The sequence below is a fragment of the Dama dama genome, chromosome 31 (assembly GCF_033118175.1).
Source record: "Dama dama isolate Ldn47 chromosome 31, ASM3311817v1, whole genome shotgun sequence".
NCBI lineage: Eukaryota > Metazoa > Chordata > Mammalia > Artiodactyla > Cervidae > Dama > Dama dama.
This window is the reverse complement of record NC_083711.1, coordinates 26,004,725-26,030,058: the sequence shown is the minus strand read 5'-3', so window position 1 is coordinate 26,030,058 and position 25,334 is coordinate 26,004,725. Positions and strand designations below refer to the sequence as shown.

At 36.4% G+C, this 25,334-nt stretch overlaps 1 long non-coding RNA gene across 2 annotated transcripts in view; it reads left to right on the top strand.

Annotated features, from left to right (window-relative positions):
• LOC133049967 (uncharacterized) overlaps window positions 1-25,334 on the top strand; it is a 95,737-nt gene that overhangs the window by 11,716 nt on the left and 58,687 nt on the right. Inside the window, exons 2-3 of one of the 2 annotated variants that reach the window (XR_009691503.1) lie at window positions 6,184-6,233; window positions 15,930-16,038. This is a non-coding gene — a long non-coding RNA (uncharacterized LOC133049967). Of the gene's footprint in view, window positions 1-6,183; window positions 6,234-15,929; window positions 16,039-25,334 lie in introns of those variants that run through there. The other variant, XR_009691502.1, reaches the window with a different exon arrangement.

The following is a 25,334-nucleotide window of genomic DNA, read 5'->3' as shown; positions in this document are numbered from 1 at the left end:
GGATTAGTGATATCAGTTTGAGTATCATTTCTAAAGAGAATGGTAAGCACCTGTTCTTCATAATTTAAATGGGGACTATTGGCATGTCAGTTTTTCAAGGTTTTCATGCAGAGTAGAGAAGCCATGTTATTACATGGCTGTTGCATCTTGTTGAGATTGCTGAGTCAGTTTTTTTCCCTTGGTACATTTTTTAAATAATAATTTCTGTAACTAAGTAAAATTTGCCATGAATTGATTAAAGCCCTGTTTGTTGTTTCCCCAATTCGATTTCATACTTATGCTTCTTGGAACCAATCAGCTACAGTCATCATTTCTCAAAAGTCTGGATCCAGGACTCAGAGCTGCCTGCATCAGAATTAAATGGCTGTATTTTAAAACATAGAATCCTGCACTCAAATACTGAATCATATTAGTCTGGGGACCCAGGAATCTACATGATTATTAACATGCACATGAACATTTAGCCACTTGTACTATGGCGTATAAAGTATATTATCTTTTTAAAAAATCTTTTTTAGACTCTTTCATTTTAAAAAGTTTTTAATGATTGTTTATATTGCTTACATAGTAAATCTGCCAACTCATATTCCAAGTTGCTTAGATTAGAATTGATTTTAATCAAAAAGATGAAATCATTAGTTGAGCAACATAATGATGAAACTAATTTGTCATTCCTTTTTTTTCTTTCAAACAGTATAGTTTCAGGGTATACAGCAGCTTTGGGGCAACTTTCCAGGAGGCACAGTGGTAAAGAATCCACCTGTCAATGCAAGTGACTTAGGAGAAACATGTTTGGTCCCAGGATCAGGAAGATCCCCTGGAGGAGGACATGGCAACCCACTCCATTATTTTTGCCTGGAGAATCCCATGGACAGAGGAGCCTAGTGGGCTACAGTCCATGGGGTCACAGAAAGTTGGCATGACTGAGCGACTGAAGATGCAGGGACACAGATTTAGGATATACTGTTCCAATAGAAAAACTTGGTTTTGATGGTAGATATTGAATTGCTGTGGTAATTTAAAATGTTTGCGAAGTATTTCTGATTCTCCCTTGCTCTGGGCATGTAATAGAATTGTGTTGCATTTCCTAGTCCTCTTGTGATTTAAGTGGTCACAGAAAAGGAGGCAAGGCCAATAAGTACTGTTCCTGGGGCCAGAACATTTAATCATCAGTGTTCCTTCATCTTACATCTTTACCTGTACTTGAGATGGAGGCTGCCGTATTATCCGACTTCGCTGAGTTTTTGCGATGAGCAGAGCTCCTCTGCCCATCTGCAATAACAGTGCGAATCAGAAATGCAGCTTTGCAATTTTAAGCCACTAGAATGGGGACTGGCTATTACTGTAGCACAATCTACTTTCTCTAGCAGAACTGAGTTACCTGGGCCTGAGTTATCTCCCTTTCAAAAGGCTCATATTGTGAACTGACTGAATCAACCTATGTTACCTTATTCTTCAACAAATGTCAGTTCAGTTCAGTTCAGTTCAGTTGCTCAGTCATGCCTCACTCTTTGCAACCCCATAGACTGCAGCACGCTAGGCTTCCCTGTCCATCACCGACTACCAGAGTTTGCTCAAACTCATGTCCATTGAGTCGGTGAAGCCATCTAACCATCTCATCCTCTGTCATCCCCTTCTCCTCCTGTCTCCAAGCTTTCCCTGCATCAGGGTCTTTTCCAGTTCTTTGCATCAGGTGGCCAAAGTGTTGTCACAAATGTCAGGGATTGTGTCAATATACATCTCTTCTCTTATAACCTTGCTACTAGACAGCATATTAAAAAGCAGAGACACTACTTTACCAACAAAGGTCCATCTAGTCAAAGCTATCATTCTTCCAGTAGTCATGTATGGATGTGAGAGTTGGACTATAAAGAAAGCTGAGCACAGAAGAATTGATGCTTGTGAACGGTGGTATTGGATAAGACTCTTGAGAGTCCCTTGGATTACAAGGAGATCTAACCATCCTAAAGGAAATCAGTCCGGAATATTCATTGGAAGGACTGATGCTGAAGCAGAAACTCCAGTACTTTGGCCACTTGATGTGATGAACTGACTCATTTGAAAAGACCCTGATGCTGGGAAATATTGAAATGGGAGGAGAAGGGGATGACAGAGGAGATAGTTGGATGGCATCACTGACGCGATGGACATGAGTTTGAGTAAGTTCTGGGAGTTGGTGATGGACAGGGAAGTTTGGTGTTTTGCAGTCCACAGGGTCACAGATAGTCAGACACGACTGAGCAACTGAACTGAACTGAACCAGACAGTTTGTTTGAAAAACAAACAAAAAGCAAAATAAGTTGCACACAACACACAACTTCTGAAAATGCACACAGTTATGTTACCCTTCAGGTACAAAATCTGTCAAGCAGTCCACTTCAATAATCTGGCGGTGGTTTCCTCTTCTCCTTACAGCTTGTCATTCAGCACTTAGTAGGAGAGGTTCGCTGCTGAACTGGCGGTCAGGAGAATGAGCCTTGTGGCAATACCAGGTGAAGGAGCCTCCTTCTAAGTGAAGGGATGGGTCATAAATTAAGTAGAATTCTAGATCTAGAGTTTCAAAGATATTAGCCTCTTAGCCATCAGTTCAGTTCAGTTCATTTCTCAGTCATGCCCGACTCTTTGTGACCCCATGAACTGCAGCCCACTCCAGGCTTCCCTGTCCATCACCAACTCCCAGAGTTCACCCAAACTCATGGCCATTGAGTCGGTGATGCCATCCAACCATCTCATCCTCTGTCATCCCCTTCTCCTCCTGCCCCCAATCCCTCCCAGCATCAGGGTCTTTTCCAATGAGTCAGCTCTTTGCATCAGGTGGCCAAAGTATTGGAGTTTCAGCTTCAGCATCAGTCCTTCCAATGAACACCCAGGACTGATCTCCTTTAGGATGGACTGGTTGGATCTCCTTGCAGCCCAAGGGACTCTCAAGAGTCTTCTCCAACACCACAGTTCAAAGGCATCAATTCTTCTGTGTTCAGCTTTCTTTATAGTCCAACTCTCACATCCATATATGAGCACAGGAAAAACCATAGACTTGACTAGATGGACCTTTGTGGACAAAGTAATGTCTCAGCTTTTTAATATGCTGTCTAGGTTGGTCATAGCTTTCCTTCCAAGGAGTAAGCGTCTTTTTATTTGATGGCTGCAGTCAGCATCTGCAGTGATTTCGGAGTCTGACACTGTTTCCACTGTTACCCCATCTATTTGCCATGAAGTGATGGGACCGGATGCCATGGTCTTAATTTTCTGAATGTTGAGTTTTAAGCCAACTTTTTCACTCTCCTCTTTCACTTTAATCAAGAGGCTCTTTAGTTCTTCTTCACTTTCTGCCATAAGGGTGGTATCATCTGCATATCTGAGGTTGCTGATATTTCTCCCGGCAATCTTGATTCCAGCTTGTGCTTCATCCAGTCCAGCATTTCTCATGATATACTCTGCCTATATACTGGGACTTCTGTTTGCACGATGGGGCGATGTGTGCGTGCTCAGTCACTTCAGCTATGTACAGCTCTGTGTGACCCTGTGGACTGTAGCCCTCCAGGCTCCTCTGTCCATGGGATTCTCCAGTTAAGAATACGGGAGTGAGTTGCCTTTTCCAGTTCCAGAGGATCTTCCCAACCCAGGGATCAAACCTGTGGGGTCTTCTGCATCTTCTACATCTCAGGCAGATTCTTTACCCCTGAGGCACCCGGGAAACCCGATGGGGAGATGCTTACCCAGTATTTCTAGCCAGATCACATTTTGATCACCATTGTCTCACCAATGAAAAATTGTCACCGCTCTTTGTAAATCACCAACCTCTCATGTAAAATTAACAGAGCAGTATTTGGAAATTCCCTGGAGTGCAAACAGATGACAGTTTAAAGAAGATGTGGTACATATACACAATGGAATATTACTCAGCCATAAAAGAGAGTGTAATTGGCTCATTTGTAGAGATGTGGATGGATCCAGAGTCTATCATACAGAGTGAAGTAAGTCAGAAATAGAAAAATAAAGCATATATTAATGCATGTATGTGGAATCTAGAAAAATGGTACAGGTGAACCTGTTTCTAGGGCAAGAATAGAGACTCAGATGAAGAGAAGAGACTTGTAGACACAGCAGGGGAAAGGAAAGCTGGAGTGAATTGGGAGATTAGGATTGATCTGTATATACACCCCATGTGTAAAATCGATAACTAGTGGGAACCTGGTGTATAGCACAGGAAGCTCAGCCCAGTGCCCTGAGATGTCCTAGAAGGTGGGGTGGGGTGGGGGTGGAGGTAGGTCCCAGAGAGGGGGGATATATGTGTACATATAATTGATTCTCCTCATTGGATAGGGCCTCCCTGGTGGCTCAGGATTCACCTGCAATGCAGGAAACCCAGGTTCAACCCCTGGGATCAGGAAGATACTCTAGAGAAGGGAATGGCGACTTACTCCAGTATTCTCGCCTGCAGAATTTCATGGACAGAGGAGCCTGGGGGGCTACAGTCCAAGGGTTCACAGAGACTCAGACACAGCTGAGCAATGAACACTATCACTTCATTGTTCAGCAGAAACTAACACATCATTGTACTATTATATATCAATAAAAAATAATAAGGTAGATTACAGGCACTAACAGAATTTATTATGGGTTTTAGGTTTTTTTCTCTATGTTCTACTAGAAGACCAGAAGCTTACACTACTTTACTTAAGTAATATGAATCTAGTGGTACATGATATTTAAAACTTTAGACTCTCTCAATATTTTTGTTATTCATGTTGGTTCAAAATGCATAAAGAGTTATTTGTAGTTTTTTAAGTGAAAAATATATATTTAAACTGTTTACATATTGTGTACAGTTTTTTTTTTTTTTTAAACAGAGAACAGTCTACATTGACTTAAAGTCCTGAAGCATTCAGTTATAAGTTTTGATTCTGCTGTCTTCTTTCTGCATACTCATGGTCTGGAAAGGAGACTAGCCTTCTTTAATGTTTTAGTTTCCAAATACTTTGCCAGTTATGAATGAACTAGGTCAAAAGAGGAAAACATTCTTTCTACAGACTACATGAATATTCTGCTGTTTGAAAAACTGGACTAGCCCATTAATCATGTTGTTAATATTGTAGATTCTCACAGAGTTGAAATACAGCCTGTAAAACCTCATCTGTAAGCATGTGTTTTCCAAAATCTTCACCTCATTTAAAATTATTTTAGTTACTGCTATGGATAAACAATTTCTGGATACCTATGACAGCAAATAGTATTGGTGAGGAAGTTAATTATAAACAGAATATATAAAATGACATTTTAAAACATTTCTGAAAAACAGAATAGTTTTAAATATTGAAATTTTAGATATTACACTTAGTTATGATTATTTTAAAGTAAGATTTAAAAATAAAGCTGTATTTAAAAATTAGCATTCTACTAATAACCCCTGTGATTCAAAAAACTTTTTAATATGAAATTGAAAATATTAAACAACTTAATGGTGGTGTTTTATAGATTCACCCATATGACAATCTTTTGTCTCTAAAATATTTGTGGTATTTTAGCAACAACGATAGCAATAAAAATAGCAAGAGTACAATTTGACTTTGAAGTCAATTTATGTAAACTTAACTTTGGCTGGAAATGTTTAATATTTTTACTAATGTTAATCTCTGTGAATTTTGACATTTGGAAGTTTTATACTTTCAAATTTAGAAGGCAGACCTACAATGAATTGTATTGATTATTCCTAGCAGCCTACTTTGTTGATAACATTATTGTGCAGTAATTTTTAGGGAATCCAAGAGGAAGGCTATTTTTACTACAGGGAACATGGTTCCAACTAACAGCATGTAAACCATATTTAAATTTTTTAGACTCCCATTTTAAAAAGGACATTTTGGTTTTAAGATTTTTCTTTAATAAATGTAAATTGATCCCTTTGAATGTATGTTAGTTCATGGAAATTTTTTAAATTTCAGCTTTGTTGAGCTATAATTAACATAAAATTGTAAGATACTTAAGATAAACATGGTGCTGATTAGCTATGTGTATACATTGTGAAAAGATTCCTCTCATCTAGTAGATAAACGCATCCATCAGCTCACCTATGTATCTCATATTTAATTTATTTTTGGTGAGAACACTTAAATTGTACTCTCAGCATAATTCACGGAAATTTTTAATGAAGACCCTGTCTTGATATATTTATTTTCTTTTCAGGTTATTTATCATTAAAATGGCATTGTAAAGGGATGACTCAGAAGTTAACAGTAAGTCTTAATTATTTGAAAGAAGTGTCATTTTAATATTGTACTATAACAAGTTATACCATATGTGGTAATTTTTTTTCCCTTCTAATTTTGTATGTTAGTGTAGGGCATAGAATGTGACCAGAACTCCTAGACCTCAAAGTATATTTTTCTGTGAAGCCAAAATATTTTTACTAAACTATCCTAGTCAATAATTTTTGAATTTGGCAAGTTTCAGGGCAGTACTGTTTTTGAGAAAAGTCAATGAAAGTGTTTCCCTTCTAATTCAATATCCTTTTTATCCTGAAACTGTTTTTCCTTTTGGTGCAAATAGTTACGAAGTCAGTATTTTGATAGTAACAATAATATATTCTGTTATTTTTTTCTGTACTGAAAATAGTTAATGATTAGACTGGACTTAAACATTTGTCAGCCAGAAAACCTACTTACTAAACTGAATAAAATAGGTGTGATTAAAAATCCTTTCTTTTTCTAATTGAGTTATATGACCCTGGTTAGCTATACATTTACATCTAATATTTATATGTTACAGTTACTGTTTCAAACTATGAGTCTTCATGTTTTTAATAAACTATTTTGATTACCTATATGTTTTCTTCTGAAATGGATATACACCATATGCAATGGACTGGAGAAATTATTTGGCTTTTTCTCATGATTCAATAGAATAATTTAAAATATCTGCTCTGGCAAAATTGTCAACCAATACTTTAATGAAGTGCAATTTTTTTTTTGAAGTGCAATTTTAATGTAACAGATTTTCTTCCTCTCCTGACATTAAGATATACTTTTTTGCTTATAACATTTCTTAACCAAAGACAGTTGATACAAAAAAAAAATACTTAGGATAGACTTAGAAATAAAATACAGAAAAGTAATGTTGAATTAAAAACAGATGGCAAATTTAAGTATATGGGTATTCACATAAAAATACACACACAGAGATTATCTGTATGTATATAATTATATATCATTGTATATTTTACAGATATGTAAGTATGTATTATATGAATATAAAATGATATAACATTGCTTTAAATAAATTATATAAGTATATATGTAAATTATGTAAGTATATATATTTAAATCTATGTAATTATGTAAGTATATAATTGTAAAATCAGTATGTTAAAACTCAAAACAGATTCTTGTAAGAGAAAGCTACTTACCCTTTCCTTCTCTTAATCCCCTCCTCTTTCTGAGGCAGCCAATGCCAAAGCTGACATGGGCTCCTCCACCTCATTTTTTTGAGCTTCTCTAAGCTCAGAAAGCGCAGTTGCACATTTTTGTCTTTTTTGTCAAAAAGATTTTTTGTTTGTTTGTTTTTATAAGCAAACTACCAAGAATATTGCTCTTTAGCTTGTTGGTTTTAGCTTGTTGGGTTTTTTTTTTTTTTTCATAGCTGTCCCTTCAGGTTAATATAGGTAATATTCCACACTGTGGAGCACTGACTTTTAATTAAAGAAAATAAAAATCTGGATGTTTAGTGTCCTCCCTCTTCACAGCCGTAGATTAGAAGGCACAGATTGTGCTATGAAAGGCAAATCTCACTGATCCTTTAACTCCAAAATAAGTATCCAAAATGACTTGAGGCCTATATTAGAGCTGGATATTAAGATTTAAGAAAGAAAGTGAAGTTGCTCAGTCATGTCCGACACTTTGCGACCCCGTAGACTGTAGCCTACGAGGCTCCTCCATCCATGGGATTCTCCAGGCAAGAGTACTGGAGTGGATTGCTATTTCCTTCTCCAGGGGATCTTCCCGACCCAGAGACTGAACCCAGGTCTCCTGCATTGCAGGCGATCGCTTTACCCTGTGAGCCCGCTAGATCACATGTGGATCAGTGAGCTCTTGCACTGCGCTCCGTGTGATCTAGTGGTATCCATTGCCAACCATATGCGATGCACACAACAGGATACACGCTGCCTTGCTTCAGTATAACGGTTTCATTCATCAGACATAACATCTGATGAAAACAAAAATCACAGTATAAAAAAGTGATTCAGTATAAATGAATGCATTTAGGGGATGGGTTTGCTAATTGTTCTAATCTTCTACTGATGGTTTAAAATATTTCAGGATTCTCTTTAGACCAAGATTAGACATAATGTGGAGAGCAGAAATGCATTAAGCCATTGTTGTTCCTGTTTTGTCGCTAAGTCGTGTCCGACACTTTTGTGACCCCAGGGATTGTAGCCCGCCAGACTCCTCTGATGGTGGAGGCAAGAATACTGGAGTGGGTTGCCATTTCCTACTCCAGGGGATCCTCCCAACTAGAGATCAAACCTGAATCTCCTGCACTGGCAAGGAGGTTCTTTACCACTGAACCACCAAGGAAGCACCCTAAATTAAGCCATGAACTTATACCAATAAATGTATTTCAAAAAAAATAAGCATACTAATCATATTTAAGAGTAAACAACTTTACTTGTACAAAACATAATTAGAAATTTTGTTTATAATGGCACAGGTTACTGGAAAGCTGGATATATATATATATATATATATATATAATATAAATTACATATTTATCATTTTTATATATTACATGTCTGCTGATAATATTGATGTTATACTACTGTTAAGTCTATTAGATATTTATATATTTCACATACTGTGCTGACATGGATATAACTTTACATATAAAACTCATACAGGTTATTCTGTAACATCTCATGGAAAACGTGAATGAACTTTTTGGCCAAAGCAATATTATATTCAACACACTGTCAAGTACATCTGACTTTTGCCTCTTTAAATTTTGTGTAGCAAAGATACTTTATTTTACAAAATTTAAGTATTAACAGAACAATATTCCAAAGCTAGATTGTGCTTTTAAGAAGTTTCTTGCTAAGTTTTTACAAGTCTCTGTGTAGGGGTATGTTGTGTCTGTGAGTGTATGTTTCACATTGAGCTTAGATTTGGGGTTAACAGTGTGGATCAGACAGTTTTAGCCTAACCAAGTGTGAAGAGAAAATTAATGAGTGATGCAGTTTGATCCATCAGTGTTCACTGAGCACTTGCTATGCACTAGGTAATCTTCTAAGTGGTAGAGGTATAGTAGTGAACACAAGTTCCAACAAGTATGACTTTTACATTCTAGTGGTAATGGTGGGGCAGAAGGGAGGCAGGCATTAAACCAACAAGCAAAAAAAAAAAAAACCATACTGTTTTTAATAGTGTCAAATAACGTGAAGAAAAATAACATTGGGTGGGAGGTTAAAAGGAGAATATATCTTCTCTTTTATGCCGGGGAAGGCTTTTTTGTGTTGGTAGCATCTGAGGAGAGACTTGGAAAAGTGAAGCAGTATGCTCACCATGAGTTATCTGGGAAGAACCTCGCAGGCCAAAGGAAGAGCCAAAATCAAGATCCTCAGGAGGGAAGACTGTTCTGGGAGAGCACTTTCTCCAAAGAGAGTACGTGTATTTGAGGGATGCAAACCCACTCCAGTATTCTTGCCTGGAGAATCCCATGGACAGAGAAGCCCAGTGGGCTACAGTCCACGGGGTCACAAAGAGTCGGACACGACTGAGCGACTTAACTAACTAACTAACTAACTAACTAACACATCTAATGTGGTGGGGCCAAATCATGAAAGCTCCTGTTGGCGTGTTAAGAATATTGGATTTTTTTTTTCTATGTCACATGGGAAGCCATTCTGATCAGAAATGTGAATTGATATATTTTTCAGAATGTGCTTTGTTCTGTAAAGAATAGCCTGAGAGAAATGTGGGAAGTCATTTAAGCACTTTTAAGTACTTTGAAAGAGCAAACTTATATCTCCTGGGATATCTTAAACAGAATGATTTGAATACTATGATGTTTAATTTATATTTTATTTTCGTATTTATAACAGAATAGAATAATATGTTTACATCTTTTAAAGCAATATTGGCATATAGTGAGTTCTATATTAAACCTATTATCTTAATCCCCTTTTTCATCATTATCACTGGCATGACCAAAAGGCATAATAGATGCCCTTAGGGAAAATCATAGTCCCCTCAAATGGTTTTACAAGTATGATCCTCTATTCCTTGCTAAAATCAAGTGTAAAGAATTTTGGAGTGTACTTACCACATAGAATTGTTTAAGAATAATATGTGTAATAACTAATACTTTATTCTTCTGAACTTACCTCATAAATTATAAATAAACCTAATTTTTAAAAATAACAGCTAAGATAAACCTGCTTACATTATTTACACTTTAAAAATTGAGTCCCAGTCAAACTTATCCCTCCTCAATCATGTGAAAATTTTATCTGAAAGCCTAAATATGTACATTCATTCCAAGCTGACTTTTTTGAGCACTCGTTGATCCTTATATACAACTATCTTTTGTGTATTGATGATTTGTATATTTTTCCACTATTAAGCCTAGATTGATGTAGATCACAAACACACACACACACGTTCACAACTTGAATAACATTAACTGTACTTGATCTATGACTTAGCATATGGAGAGAAGCATATTATCAAAAGTAGTACTTTTTTTCTTCTTTGGTTTATTCTTTAGTTTCCTGGGGACCACTTTTTTAACAAAAGGTACACAGATCAGTGGTTTTAAAAATTTTTGTGTGTAATTTTTGTTTATTTTGTTCTTTGTGCTTTGTTTGGATTTTTTGTTTGTTTTAGCCTGGCAGAATGATGAATAGTGTTATTTTAACTTGAGTTTCAAATACTGATTGATATTTTAAGACATACATCTTTGATATTGTAACAAAATAAACAAACAAAAGCAGATCGTTAAGTCAAATGGACAAATGCTGATACAGATAAAATGTTCCAGTTTTCTGAACTAGGTGTGGCAACCTAGTTTACATACTTTAGGAATTTAAGTATATTTACCTGTCTAGGGCTTTCCAGGGAGCACTAGTGGTAAAGAACCTGCCTGTCAACTCAGGTTAGATGTAAGAGATATGGGTTCGATCCCTGGGTTGGGAAGATTCCCTGGAGGAGGGTACATCAACCTACTCCAGTATTCTTGCCTGGAAAATCCCATGGACAGAAGAGCCTGGCAGGCTGAAGTCCTTAGGGTCGCACAAAGTCAGACACGACTGAAACAACTTAACATGTGAGGTGTGTAAATAAACTGTATAACTTCAATATAGCCCACATTTTGTACGTTAAACTAGAAGAAAAAAAATGGGACAAATAATATCATAAAAGATATTAGCAATGCTAAAAATAGAACATGACTCCGTGAGTATTTGTCTTTTAGTAAACATTTCCAGTTTCATTATATGTAAATTTGCACATCTAAGACTAAATCTGAAATATTCTAACAGTGAAATTCAGTCTGATCTCAGCTAACTTACATATGATTAACTAATAAAAGTTGACACTGAGCTCATTTTGTATTTTAAATATAAAACATATGTTGTACAAGTTAAATTGACATATGTCAAACACCTTCAAAATATATGTATCAATATTTACATAATATTCTTTCATAAATCTTTATGGAATGATCTTAAAATTTAATCACTGGTCTTCAGAAAGTTAATATGACAATATCCAAACAGACTTGAGATCTCAGACTTAAAACATAAGTTCCGGTCTATTTGCCTTTGGCTCAGCACCAAAGTGCCTCCTGAAAGATGTCACCATAGAAAGCTGTTTGTACAGCCTTTCATTCTGTTCCCAAGCGGGTGTACATAGCTCAGCTGAGGTCTAGAAGCTGTTCATCTGTGCAAGCAGAGACAAGGCTTTTGCTTTTCTTGCTAATAGTATGGTTTGCCATCATTTAACCTCTAGCTCTGGCCCTGGAAGGGAGTTTGGTCATCAGTGCTCTGTCTGGGGAGAAAACGGGAAGCGTAGGGAGTGGGGAGGGGATTGAGAGAAAGAAGGAAAGGCTCGAGTGAGCCCCAGCTGGGAGGAAAGAACTAGCTTCTTGGCCAGGAAGCAGTACCCATCCTGTGCTGTGTGTCTGCATGCATTCTAAGTCACTTTGGTCCTGTCTGACTCTTTGTGGCCCTGTCCATGGGATTTTGCAGGAAAGAATACTGGAGTGGCTTGCCGTGCCCTCCTCCAGGGGATCTTCTGAACCCAGGATCAAACCCATGTTTCTTGTGTCTCTTGCATTGACAGGCGACTTCTTTACCACAAGCCCCACCTGGGAAGCCCAGGTGTGCATATCTAGTGTTTAAACATAAGATGCTTTTCACACTGTGTAATACCTAAATGCAAACTGACTCTAGTATTCTGGACAACCATAGGAACCAACTTTAAAAAGAAAACTAAAAAATATTTGCCTTTGTCAGAATCTTCTAGACAGCCCAGTTTGGTCTTCAAACTGGCCCCTTCCTCAGGAATTTTCAAGGATATGTATATCTAGTCTTTTCACTATGTTTTCAACTCAGTCACTCAATCATGTCTGACTTTTTGTGACCACATGGACTGCAGCACTGGTTGTTTAAAGTCTAACTCCTAAATCCCATATATATGTGTTAGTATGCTATAATGTTCTTTATCTTTCTGGCTTACTTCACTCTGCATAATGGGCTCCAGTTTCATCCATCTCATTAGAACTGATTCAAGTGAATTCTTTTTAATGGCTGAGTAATATTCCATGGTGTATATGTACCACAGCTTCCTTATCCATTCGTCTGCTGATGGGCATCTAGGTTGCTTCCATGTCCTGGCTATTATAAACAGTGCTGCGATGAACATTGGGGTGCACGTGTCTCTTTCAGATCTGGTTTCCTTGGTGTGTATGCCCAGAAGTGGGATTGCTGGGTCATATGGCAGTTCTAATAAAAATAAATGAAAAAAAAAAAAAAAAAAAGTCTAACTCCTAGGAGATGCAGCCTCACCCTGCTAGGAAGCAAGGAAGCAGTCTAGAATAAAGAATTGAGTGAGTGGAAGTCGATCAGTCATGTCCGACTCTGCGACCCCGTGAACGTCCGCCCATGTAGTCCATGGGATTCTCCAAGCAAGAATACTGGAGTGGGTAGCCATTCCCTTCTCCAGAGGATGTTCCTGACCCAGGGATAAAACCTGCCTCTCCCTCATCGTGGGAAGATTCTATACTGTCTAAGCCACCGGGGAAGCCCAGTCTACAGCAAGGCTCCATGCCAAGTGCTCCGTTGGGCAGGCCCTTCTGAGAACTGTCTGATCCCATTCAGAAAACATAAAATAGTTGGCAGTCAGCATTAGAAACTTGTGTGAAAACTTGACAGAATGATTTTGTGTCCATTGCAAATAATAGCATATGCATGTTTTAATATTTTATAATTTAATTTTTCTAGTTATTCATTTTTATTTTTTCAAGACTATTTGAGGAAACCAATCGTCTGGCTTTCACAGAGTTACTTAGAGAAGCACTTTGGGTTTAACATAGACCCTTATTATAGGACAAGTCTGAACAATAGTAAAGCCTATTCTATTCTAGTCCCTTGAAATATCAGGGCTAAAAGGAGGCTGCATAATGTTATCCCCAAAGGACTTTATCTTTTGATTAATAAACTTCTTTCTTTCTTTGGGTAATTGTTTAATATTTATGTGAAAACATTCTGAATGCAAGCAGTCATGTTTAAACACTCAATAGAATGTCAATAGAACGGCATTTATAAAATCCTATTATCACTTTAAACCCATTTTCTTCTCACTGTCATTGTTTAACTTCATAGTATGGTATTTACATAAGATGCTCTTCAAGTATTTACTAGCAAAAAAAAAACAACTAATAAATATGAATCTATCAACCCAATATGTAATTTATCATGAAACTCTTGAGTTTCTGTATTTAAAAATTATACACACATATAGCCTTTGATAGAGAAAAAAGAGAAAACTCTCCTTAAAAACTAGAAGAATGAAATGATTTATTGACAGCTATGCTAACAAGGTACCCTGTTTTAGGAACCACTTGTCTATTTTCAAACACCAGTAGAAATCGTTCAAAATAGCTGCTTATTACAGCAAGGCATAAGCGATATGCAAACAAGACTGCTTTTAATCTTGAAAAGCAAGCATAACGAAATTTCAGCATAGACGTCAATAGAGAAAAATATTCTTTGTTTTGCCGCTAAGTCATTGCTCCCTGTAGTAAGCCCAGCAATTCACAAAATCTTCACACAAAGAGTCATTGTATGCTGTACATGCGGCAAGCTGGCAGTTGCTTCATAAAATTGTATTATTAAATTGCCGTTACTGCCATCTAGTGGAAAGAAATAATCCATGTCACTATGTCACTAGTTAAATCCTAAAGTTCTAGGGGGAAAGGGAAAGGCACCATTTGGATTTGTATATATCCTAAGAAGTAAAACATCAAACTGGAAGACACAGTTGTGAATATTGCAACATAATAGACACATATTAACTGAATAAGTTAGAGGTTTAAGGAAAGAAAAAAAAAATGGTGAGAAGGGATGCATATATCTGTAAGATTCATTTTGGAAACAATTTAAACATAAAATGTTATATCTCACTGGATGCAGTGAGATGACCTGAACCGGGGCATCTTTATTACTTGTACACTTATTTTCTCTTTTTGCATAGGCTCATTAAGTCTTAAAAATTGGAAAAGAAAAGAGATTTGTTCTTCTCAAACTTTCAGTTACCAAGAAAGTATCTGGAAATCTTGTTATAATGTTACAATGCAGATTCAGACTCAGACATTAAAAAAAAAGGGGGAAAAAATAAAAAATTAAAAAACTAAGAGGATGACATCTAGTCCCATCACTCCATGGCAAATAGAAGGGTAAAAATTGGAAGCAGTGACAGATTTTATTTTCTTGGGCTCCAAAATCTCTGTGGATGCTAACTGCAGCCATGGAATTAGAAGAGGCGTACTCCAGGTCAAGTAGCAACAGTGAGAACCAGACCTGGAACAACAGACTGGTTCCAAATTGGGAAAGGAGTACATCAAATCTGTATACTGTCACCTTGGTTATTTAACTTATGTGCAGAGTACATCATTTGAAATGCCGGGGTGGATGAAGAACAAACTGGAATCAAGATTGCTGGGAGAAGTATCAATAACCTCATATTTGCAGATGACACCACCCTTATGGCAGAAAGCAAAGAGGAGCTAAAGAGCCTCTTGATGAAAATGAAAAAAGAGAGTGAAAAAGCTGGCTTAAAACTAAACATTCACAAAATGAAGATCATGGCATCCAGTCCCATCACTTCAAGGCAAATAAGAAAGCTGAGAGCTGAAGAATTGATGTGTTTGAACTGTGGTGTTAGAGTAGACTTTTGAGAGTCCCTTGGACTGCAAGGAGATCAAACCAGTCAGTCCTAAAGGAAATCAACCCTAAATATTCGTTGGAAGGATTAATGCTGAAGCTAAAGCTCCAGTACTTTGGTCACTCGATGTGAAGAACCAACTCATTGGAAAAGACCCTGATGCTGGGAAAGATTGAAGGCAGGAGGAGAAGGGGGTGACAGAGGATGAGATGATTGGATGGCATCACCGACTCAATGGATATGTAAAATAAAAAGCAGTCATACTAGCATCTCATGTTTCTCATAAGGAATAAATGAGTTAAAAATAATCTCATCATGAGCTATAGGATATTGCCCTTTTTATAGATTAAAGACAAAATCCAGAATTTTTTATGCATGCATGCATGTGTGCATTCTCAGGCGCTTAGTCATGTCAGACTCTTTGCGACCCCATGGACTGTAGCTTGTCAGGCTCCCCTGTTCATGGAATTTTCTAAGCAAGAATATTTCCTCCTCCAGGTGACTTTCCTGACCTGGGGATCGAATCAGCATTTCCTGCGTTGGCAGGCAGTTTCTTTGCCACTGAACCACCTGGAAGACCCCACAGTTTTATATAGTTAAAAATAAATGTTGCTTATCTATTTTATGTATAGTAGTTTGTATCTGTTAGTCATATATTACCCCTCCCATCCTTTGGTAACAATAAACTACTTTTCTATGTCTGTGAGTCTGTTGTGTATATAGCAAGATTAGCAACAAGGATTTACTATATAGCAAGGGGAATTATTGCAGCCATAAAATTAAAAGATGCTTACTCCTTGGAAGGAAAGTTATGACCAACCTAGATAACATATTAAAAAAGCAGATAAGAGTAGACTGCCATGCCCTCCTCCAGGGGATCTTCCCAACCCAGGGATCGAACCCAGGTTTCCTGCATTGCAGGTAGATTCTTCAGTTAAAAAAACACAAAAAAACAAAATGTGTAAATTATTTAACATAGTATCTAGCCCCTAGTAGCCAATAAATGTTAGTGTCACCGTATCGCAGAGTATATTTATGGATGTTTGATTGTATTCACACCTTAAAAAGTTTCATACAATGAAAAAGAGAATTTTGAGACTTCTATAAAGAAAACCTTATATAAATCTGTAAAAGGTGTCACCTTTAGGTTTCATCCAAGGATAACATAAATATGAAATTTGTGAATTATTCTGTAAAAAAATCCCGTTGGTTATGGGAAACAAAAAGAATTGCTCTAGATAAAGAAACATTGGGATTATTTACTTTGGTCTCTTTGTATTACCTGAAATGAAGTCTAGAATGAAAGGTAATGCATTTATTTTTAGACCAGTTTAGATTCACATAAAAAAAATGAAAGAAAGGTATAGAATTTTCCCACATGCCTCCTGCCTTCACGTGTGTATAGCCTCCCCCATTTCCAGTACCCCTATCAGAGTGGTACATTTGTTGTGAAGCCTACATTGTCACATCATTAAAAAAACAAAGCCCATAGTTTATGTTAGTGTCTGCTGGTGGTGCTGTGCATTCTGTGGGTTTGGACAAACATATGATGACATTAATCCACCATTATGGTATCACGCAGAATCATTTCATTGCTCTAAAAATCCTCTGAAAATCCACATATTCAGTCCTCCCTGTCTCTTAACTCCCAGCAATCACTGATCTCTTTCCTTTCTGCATAGTTTTGCCTTCTCCAGAATGTCATATATGCAGTTGGAGTCATACAGTATGTGGCCTTTTTAGATGGGCCTCTTACATATACATCTTACAAATATACATCTAAGTTTCTTCCATTTTTTTCATGACTTGATTACGATTTCTTTTTAGCACTGAATAATAATCTATTGGCTGGATGTACCATAGTTTACTTATCGGATAATGCATTTTTATTCAGCATCAAATTCACATCATGAAGCATGAATGCATAAAGTGTGAGGACATTAAAAAGACAAAGATTTAATATTTAAATTTAATCATTATAAATATATTGTGTAGAAAATAGGCTATGATGATGCCTATTATTTTCTAAATTATTAGAGAAAAACATATTTTATGTATCTGAATTCTCAGTCATGTTTTTCTTATGCTGTAAATATTTTACATGATTTAATAAGATGTTACACTCCTTAGTTGTATGCTGAGTTATATCAATATGTGATAAATAATTCATATTTATAAAGTTTTATTCCAAAAATAAGATTTTAGCATTGTGATTGGGTAAAAGGATAGTAACTTTCATCCATTTAGATGAAAAACAGTTCTACTTGCTTTTGAACAAGTTTAATGTCATTGCTTATATGAGTAGAGATTTCCTAATTCCAACCCTCAGGTTTTATGATTGCCTGAAGTTTGTTTATTTTGGCTTTTATAAAGTACTATTGGTAAACCACAGAGAAGCATGTAAAGAAGTAAATAAAATTTTGAACTGTCAGAGCAAGATATTATTAACTTAAATTGATGCTAATAAGTATTGATTTATAAATACTATTAAATGGGAGATAACATATTTTATTTTCTTTCTGAAAATTTCTCCTTTCTCTAGAATTTGAAAATTTGAAATATTTTCAACCTTTTAATGTATACAAAAGATGAATTATAAACCAGTTTTAAAATGAAAGTATTTTCTATTACCATGGAGTTTGAAGACTAATGTTCTAAGCTGCAAAGAGAGTGGCATGAAGAATTGAAGCCAGTGTAATTTATTCAGGGTGAGCCATCTAATACACTTAAAGGATTAAATCATTAGATGATATTTATTGGATGATGAAATTCAAGTGGATGTTATATAAAGAGATCAGGGAATTACTGAACTCTGTCCCATGAAGATGCAAAACCAATGTTCTGTTGTAGCAAATAAGTAAATAAATAACATATTCTGCATACATACACAAAAGAATTGAAAGCAGGAATTTGAACAGGTATTTGTTTGTCTATGTTCACAGCAGTGTTATATTCACAATAGCTCAAAGTGGAAACAGCCCGAATATTCATTGATGAATGTGTGGAAAAACATGTATTTATGCATATACTGGAATAGACTTAGAAAGGAGTAAAACTCTGATATGTATTATGGATGACATGTAGCAAGGATGATCCTGGGTCAGGAAGATCCCCTGCAGAAGGGATAAGTTACCCATTCTAGGATTCATGGGCTTCCCTGGTGGATCAGACCATGAAAGAATCCATCTGCAATGCGGGAGACCTGGGTTCAATCCTTGGGTTGGGAAGATCCCCTGGAGGGCATGGCAACCCACTGCAGTATTCTTGCTTGAAGAATCTTCAGCAATGGTCCTTCCAATGACTATTTAGGGTTAATTTCCTTTAGGATTGACTGGTTTGATCTCTTGGCTGTCCAAGGGACTTTTAAGTGTCTTCTCCAGCACCACAATTGGAAAGCATCAATTCTTTGGAGCTCAGCCTCCTTATTTCATAGGCTAGGTGAAATAAGCCAAACACAGAAGGACAGATATTGTATGATTCAGATTGTTTGAGGTATCTAAGGTAGTCAAATATACAAATAAAGACAGAAAGTAGAATGGTGGTTACTAATGGCTGGAGGAATGAGGAAGTGGGGAGTTTTTGTTTAATGGTTAGAGTTTCAGTTTGGGACTATGAAAAAGGCCTGGAGATATACAGGCTATGTGATGGTTGTACAACAATGTGAATGTACTTAATGCCACTGAACTGTATACTTAAAATGAAATTTTAAGTATAGTATAGTATAAGTAAGTAACTGTATACTTTTATGAAATTATGTTTCTTTTAGTACAATAAAAAAAAAATCAAGAAAAGGCTAATAAATTCCCAGGCATTATACTGTATGTGAAATATTTTAGGAATCATACAATTAATCAAAAAAAGAAATATGATTAGTCTGTTGTCATACCTGTACTCCTAATTTGAGTGGGAATCTAAGTTTGTCACATCTTAAATTTTTTTAAAGAAAGTGGTTTGGTGAGTTATTGAGTCTGATACAATAAAGAATTATAGTGAATATAATCACACACAAAAAGAAATGTTGAAAGTAAGGTAAGTAAGCATCTATGTGTCCCCTCAGGCAATGTTAATTAACACTCAGAGTCCTGATATCCTCTTTATAAAACTGGCCATTGTGGGAATTACAAGGAGAATTAAAAGCACCTATCATCCTCTTAAATACAGAGCAAGCTCTCAATGATGGGTGGTTATTATTAATTTTTCTCTATCGTGATTGTTGTTGCTGGAGCTTTCAAGATGTAGAATTATAAATTTGATATAAATAACAAAAAGTTCAAGTAAACACTGTACTATAAATATGTGGAGTATGAAGTCATAAAATAAACTAGATTAGAAATAAGGGCAAATGCTAGAGGGCCACACCTTCCTTCTGCCCCCCTAGTACTACCAGAGAAAGAATAATAATCATCGTCATCATCATAAAACCAAAGGAGTCTATACAAGCATTTTCAGTTCACTAAACACTTTTGTATATGGCTTCATTTCACCATATCAACCCATCCAAAATTCCTGTGACACAATTTTTAAAAATCCTAAAACAGAGATTGTGATTGATGAAGTCACAATGCAATGACACAGATTTCAAATCCAGTCCCTTCCTTCATGCCATGTTGCACATCGAAGAGTTAAGTGGACATCCTGTGTTTTCATCATATTGGATTCTTACTCCATGAGTTTACTCAAGTGAACAGTGGTGACAAAGAATACTTTAATTCAAAACTTACAGTTTCTTCCATCAGAAATTCTTGGACATAGGTTGAAATCAATTGATAGTCCTACCTTTCTTTGGCATCCTCAGTTCTGACATTCCTAAGGGGCAAATATTCTATATTTCTGTAGAAATTCAAATAGAATAATTCTTATTTCTAAATAATAAAGAGTATCAGTAATAAAGCTGGTAGCAAAAACTGAACTGCAGACCTCTTTCAATGTACCATGGAGAGACATAACCATGCTTACACAAATTTTTTATAATCTCCTTTTAAAATTTTTTCTATGCATATTTATTTTCCTCATACAAATTTGTTTAGGCAGTTCATTCATTGCCTATCTTCCTATTCTAATTGCCTAAATTTCAGTAGACTTTCTTTTATTTCTACTTAGCAACATTTTGCTTTGTGGAAGTGCAGGCAGATAATCACTATCATGGCTCCTTCTAAAATTATCCATGTTTGTTTGGTCAGTGCTCTGGGGTAAAATTGTGATCATCAGCATTATTTCACTTTAGAAAACAGATTGGTTTGGTTTTATGTGGGAACATTGTACAACTGGATTGCTGTATTAATATACATGCTAGTGAATGATGGTTTAAAGACCATTTTTATTGTATAAAATTTATTATATTTTATTTTTGTACTTCTTTATAGGATTAGAGGGCTTCTCAGTTAGTGCTGTTGATAAGGAACCCTCCTACCAATGCAGGAGACATAAGAGATGCGGGTTCAATCCCTGGGTCGGGAAGATCCCCTGGAGGAGAACACAGCAATTCACTCCAGTATTCTTGCCTGAAGAGTCACATGGACAGAGGAGCCTGGCGGGCTACAGTCCATGGGGTCATAAAGGGTTGGGCGTGACTGAAGCAGCTTAGCACACATGCACGCACAGGGTTAGATTTTTTAAAGTGTTGGTGTATAGAGGGCATGGCCGTTGTTAATATGCCACTTTAAAGTGTATTATTCCCACCAAATAAATGGCCCCTTTGCTCTCTAAAAAGACCTATGCAAAACCCAAAAGACTTAACTTGCTTTTAGAGTGCTCTATTTTCTAGATAGATGGTGTAAAAAAACCTACATGTGTATAGCAAACTTGTTTTAGGTAACAAATCAAGAGACCAGCAAAAGTGGGTTGCCTAAGAAAGCTGTATAGTTAACTAAAAATTGAACAAAAACTGCTTGTGAAATTTAGAATACATTTAAAGCAGCTGTATCAACCATCTATGTAGCTGATGCAGGTAAGGAAAAGGATGAGCTCAGGGAAAGGGATCAAAACACTGGAGAAGCATAAGTTGTCAAAGTAAGCAACACTTCCATAAATTTGACAATAATTAAGACTAGGATCTAAGGAACTATGAAATGGATAAGAGTCATAAAAAGAAATTTTAAAGTGACATACATTGACATTAAATTCTACTAATATTTATAAGTCATGGGATATTTTTTATCCTCAGCTTCAAACAGTTTATATGATGTAATAAGACATGACTGTCAAGTGATATAGTACAAGTCAGTATATAAGTCATATGGATCAAGAATAAATGCTACAGGAAGTCATATAGAAGAAAGGGTACCTCTGACTTTGGTCTAGAGATTTATGAGGATATTAGCAGCTGATATTGATAAGTGTTTCCTTGTTTTGATCTAATTTTATCCTCACAACACTTTGAGATAAGTTGTTATTGTCAGGAAGACAGTGTGTATGGTGGTTCCAAGCTTGGAGCCAGAATGTCTAGGATTGAATCCCAGCCACTTACTGTTGTGGCTTTTCATAATGCATTTAACTCTATGTTTCAGTTCTCTCATAGAAAATAAATAATAACAGTATCAATCTCATAGAGTTGTTGTAAAGACTAAATGTGTTAAGAGATGGAAAGTACTTAGAACTGGTAATGATGTTAGTAGTAGTAGTTCCATTTTTGTGATTAAAAAATTAAAGTCTGAACCATTTAGTTCATATACTTAAGTTATGCAGGCAGTAAATGGAGGAGCCAGGGGCTAAAGTCCAGGCCTGTTCTCTTGTGAATCTGAGTTCTTTGATTTTAACCACTTTGATGCTTCAGACTTTAAGCATGGAAAGAATGAGTCAAAGATAAGAATTTTGATCATGGCTGACTGGAATCATTAGTGAAATAGAGCAGAGACTAAGAAAGGTTTTTTCTTGCTATTATTATTTTTGGAAGCAGGAAAGGTTCAATTTGAGATGTCTTGAATTGGAACTGGTGCTGAGGCATTCAGGGTGAAATGTTGTGACTGTTAGCGAGAAATCCTGGACTAGACTCATGACTGAGCAGGAGTGGGAGTTAAGATTAGGGAGACACACATGCGTAGAGTTAACAGTGAATGCTGTGAAAGTAGATAAGATTGGCAAGGAGAGAATATTTAAAAAGCAAAAAATAAAAAAGGATGCCCAACATCAGAATTCATTGACTTAGGATTCAAAGGTAAAAGTTGACAGTGTCCATCTGGAGAAAAGGATAGTCTGTTTTCATGGAAGAACAAATCCAAGAATTTCAATAAAGATAGAATCGGACCTCCCAACTATGCAGGTGGAAGTGAAAAGAAGACAAGTACCAGTCATCAAACCCGGGTCTCCTGTGTTGCAGGCAGGTTCTTTACCATCTGAGCCATGGGGGAAGCCCGTGTGAGCAGAAAGGAAAGGCATTCCCAGTGCATTGATCCTGAGATTGCTCAGGAGGTTCAGGCCTCGAGGTTTTGAAGAGTCTGACATATTTTTGTTTTATTTTGTTTGGGGAGAGGGGATGTGGCGTGGGCAGGGAAGTGTGTTTAGAGCACTCGAATAAATTAAGTTCTCCTTTATTTTAGTCCTTTCTAGGACTGACTGCCATGTATTTTCCTGTGGTTATCTTGAGCCATGTCAGAGTTATCTGGAACTGTGGTGTGCTGTTCTGGAGTTATCACATTTCTTCTCTCGTAAACCATACTTTCTTGGAAATACTAGAGATATCAAAGCAGAGGAACATGAGCAGAGAGCTTTATAACCCACACTTTCATGCTAGTTTAATGTGACTTTTCAACTTGAACTTGATTGAAGTTAAATATAATGTCTAATTCAGCTTCTCAGTTGTATTCTACACATTTCAAATGTTTAATAACTAAATGAGGCTTTTGACTGTTCCAGTTGTGTGAAAAATTATAAAATATTTCCGTCATTCCAGAGAGTTCTGATGGACAGTGTTGCTTTAGACAGTGTATGTCTTAAACTTCTGATTTTCAGACAATCTGGCAGTCATAAGACTGGCTTTTACACTTTGAAGATTTTCAACTTACATAAATAACAGTAATAAACAATAATTACCAAAAACAAATTTTTTTCTCCACGTTTTTACTAATGGTTCTTGTCATCTATGATCAAAGTATATCTTCATCTCACTCGTTTCATATGTAAAATTTTAACTCTCAAGAAAAACTTCCTGTTTTGTATTATAGCTAGATGATCACATACCAATATCTTGAGTAGTCTATCAGTGTGGTAACAGGGGCTTCCTTGATAACTCAAATGTTAAAAAGCTGCCTGGTATGCAAGAGGCACAGGAAACATGGGTTTGATCTCTGGATCAGGAAGATTCCCCTGGAGGAGGAAATGACAACTCACTCCAGTATTTTTGCCAGGGAAATCCCATGGACAGAGAAGCCTGGTAGGCTCCAGTCCACGGGACCACAAAGATGATGTATTTAAAAGCTAATTTGTATCTCAGAAATAAAATGACTATTAAGGAGTATAAGATTTTTTTCTTAGTGTATGATTAACTTGAAAATTATAAATTTGGATTATATAATTACTGTGTTTGATTCCATTTGAAAATGTAGACATCAGCTAGAACTTTCATGAGATGCAAATGCTTTTTCTTATTTAATAAATTTTGATATACATAGAGGAGGAATAAATTTAGCTTGTCAATATATCATTCAAAAAATGATTTTGATTAACACTGTGAGAAATATCTCATAACTATTAAAACCTTGCAGTTAGAATTGCACTAAAGGCATGCCATATGCATATAATTTTACAAATATACAGAATATTACCAATATTTTACTACTCAACCATAACTTGTTGGCCTTCATAACTTTTGCTAGGATACTTACTGTTTAATACAAAGGTCAAACAATGTTTTTGTGTGGATTTTTAGGAATCTGAAAAATATTTAGTACTAAGGTGCTTTTCTATGCTGCAATGGATGTTGACAATGATTTCTTGTTCCTCTGACTTTTTTAAACCCAGCTTGTACATCTGGAAGTTCTTGGTTCACATATTGTTGAAGCCTAGTTTGAAGGATTTTGAGCATTACCTTGCTATCATGTGAAATGAGAGCAGTTGTATGGTAGTTTGAACATTCTTTGGCATTGCCCTTCTTTGGGATTGGAATGAAAACTGGCATTTTCCAGTCTTGTGGCCACTGCTGAGTTTTCCAAATTTGCTGGCATATTGAATAAATAGCTCAACTGGAATTCCATCACCTCCACTAGCTTTGTTTGTAGTAATGCTTCCTAAGGCCCACTTGACTTCACATTCCAGGATGTCTGGCTCTAGGTGAGTGACCACACCATTTGTGGTTATCCAGGTCATCAAGACCTTATTTGTAGAGTTCTTCTGTGTATTCTTACCACCTCTTCTTAATCTCTTATGTTTCTGTTAGGTGCTTGCTGCTTCTGTCCTTTATTGAGCCCATCTTTGCATGAAATGTTCCCTTGGTACCTCTGATTTTCTTGAAGAGATCTCTAGTTAATTTCCCATTCTATTGTTTTCCTCTATTTCTTTGCATTATTTACTGAAGAAGGCTCTCTTATCTCCCCTTGCTATTCTCTGAAACTCTGCATTCAGCTGGGCATATCTATCCCTTTCTCCTTTGCCTTTTGCTTCTCTTCTTTTCTCAGCTATTTGTCAGGCCTACCCAGACAACCGTGTTGCCTTCTTGCATTTCTTTTTCTTTGGGATGGTTTTGATCACCGCCTCCTGGACAATGTTATGAACTTCTCTGTCCATAGTTCTTCACACACTCTGTCTACCAGATCTAATCCCTTGAATCTAGTTCTCTCTTCCACTGAATAATCATAAGGGATTTGATTTAGGTCATACTTGAACAGACACATCCACAATTCAGTGTCATTTTCGCTTTGACCCAGCCTCTTCATTCTTCTGGAGCTATTTCTCTGCTCTTCACCAGTAGCA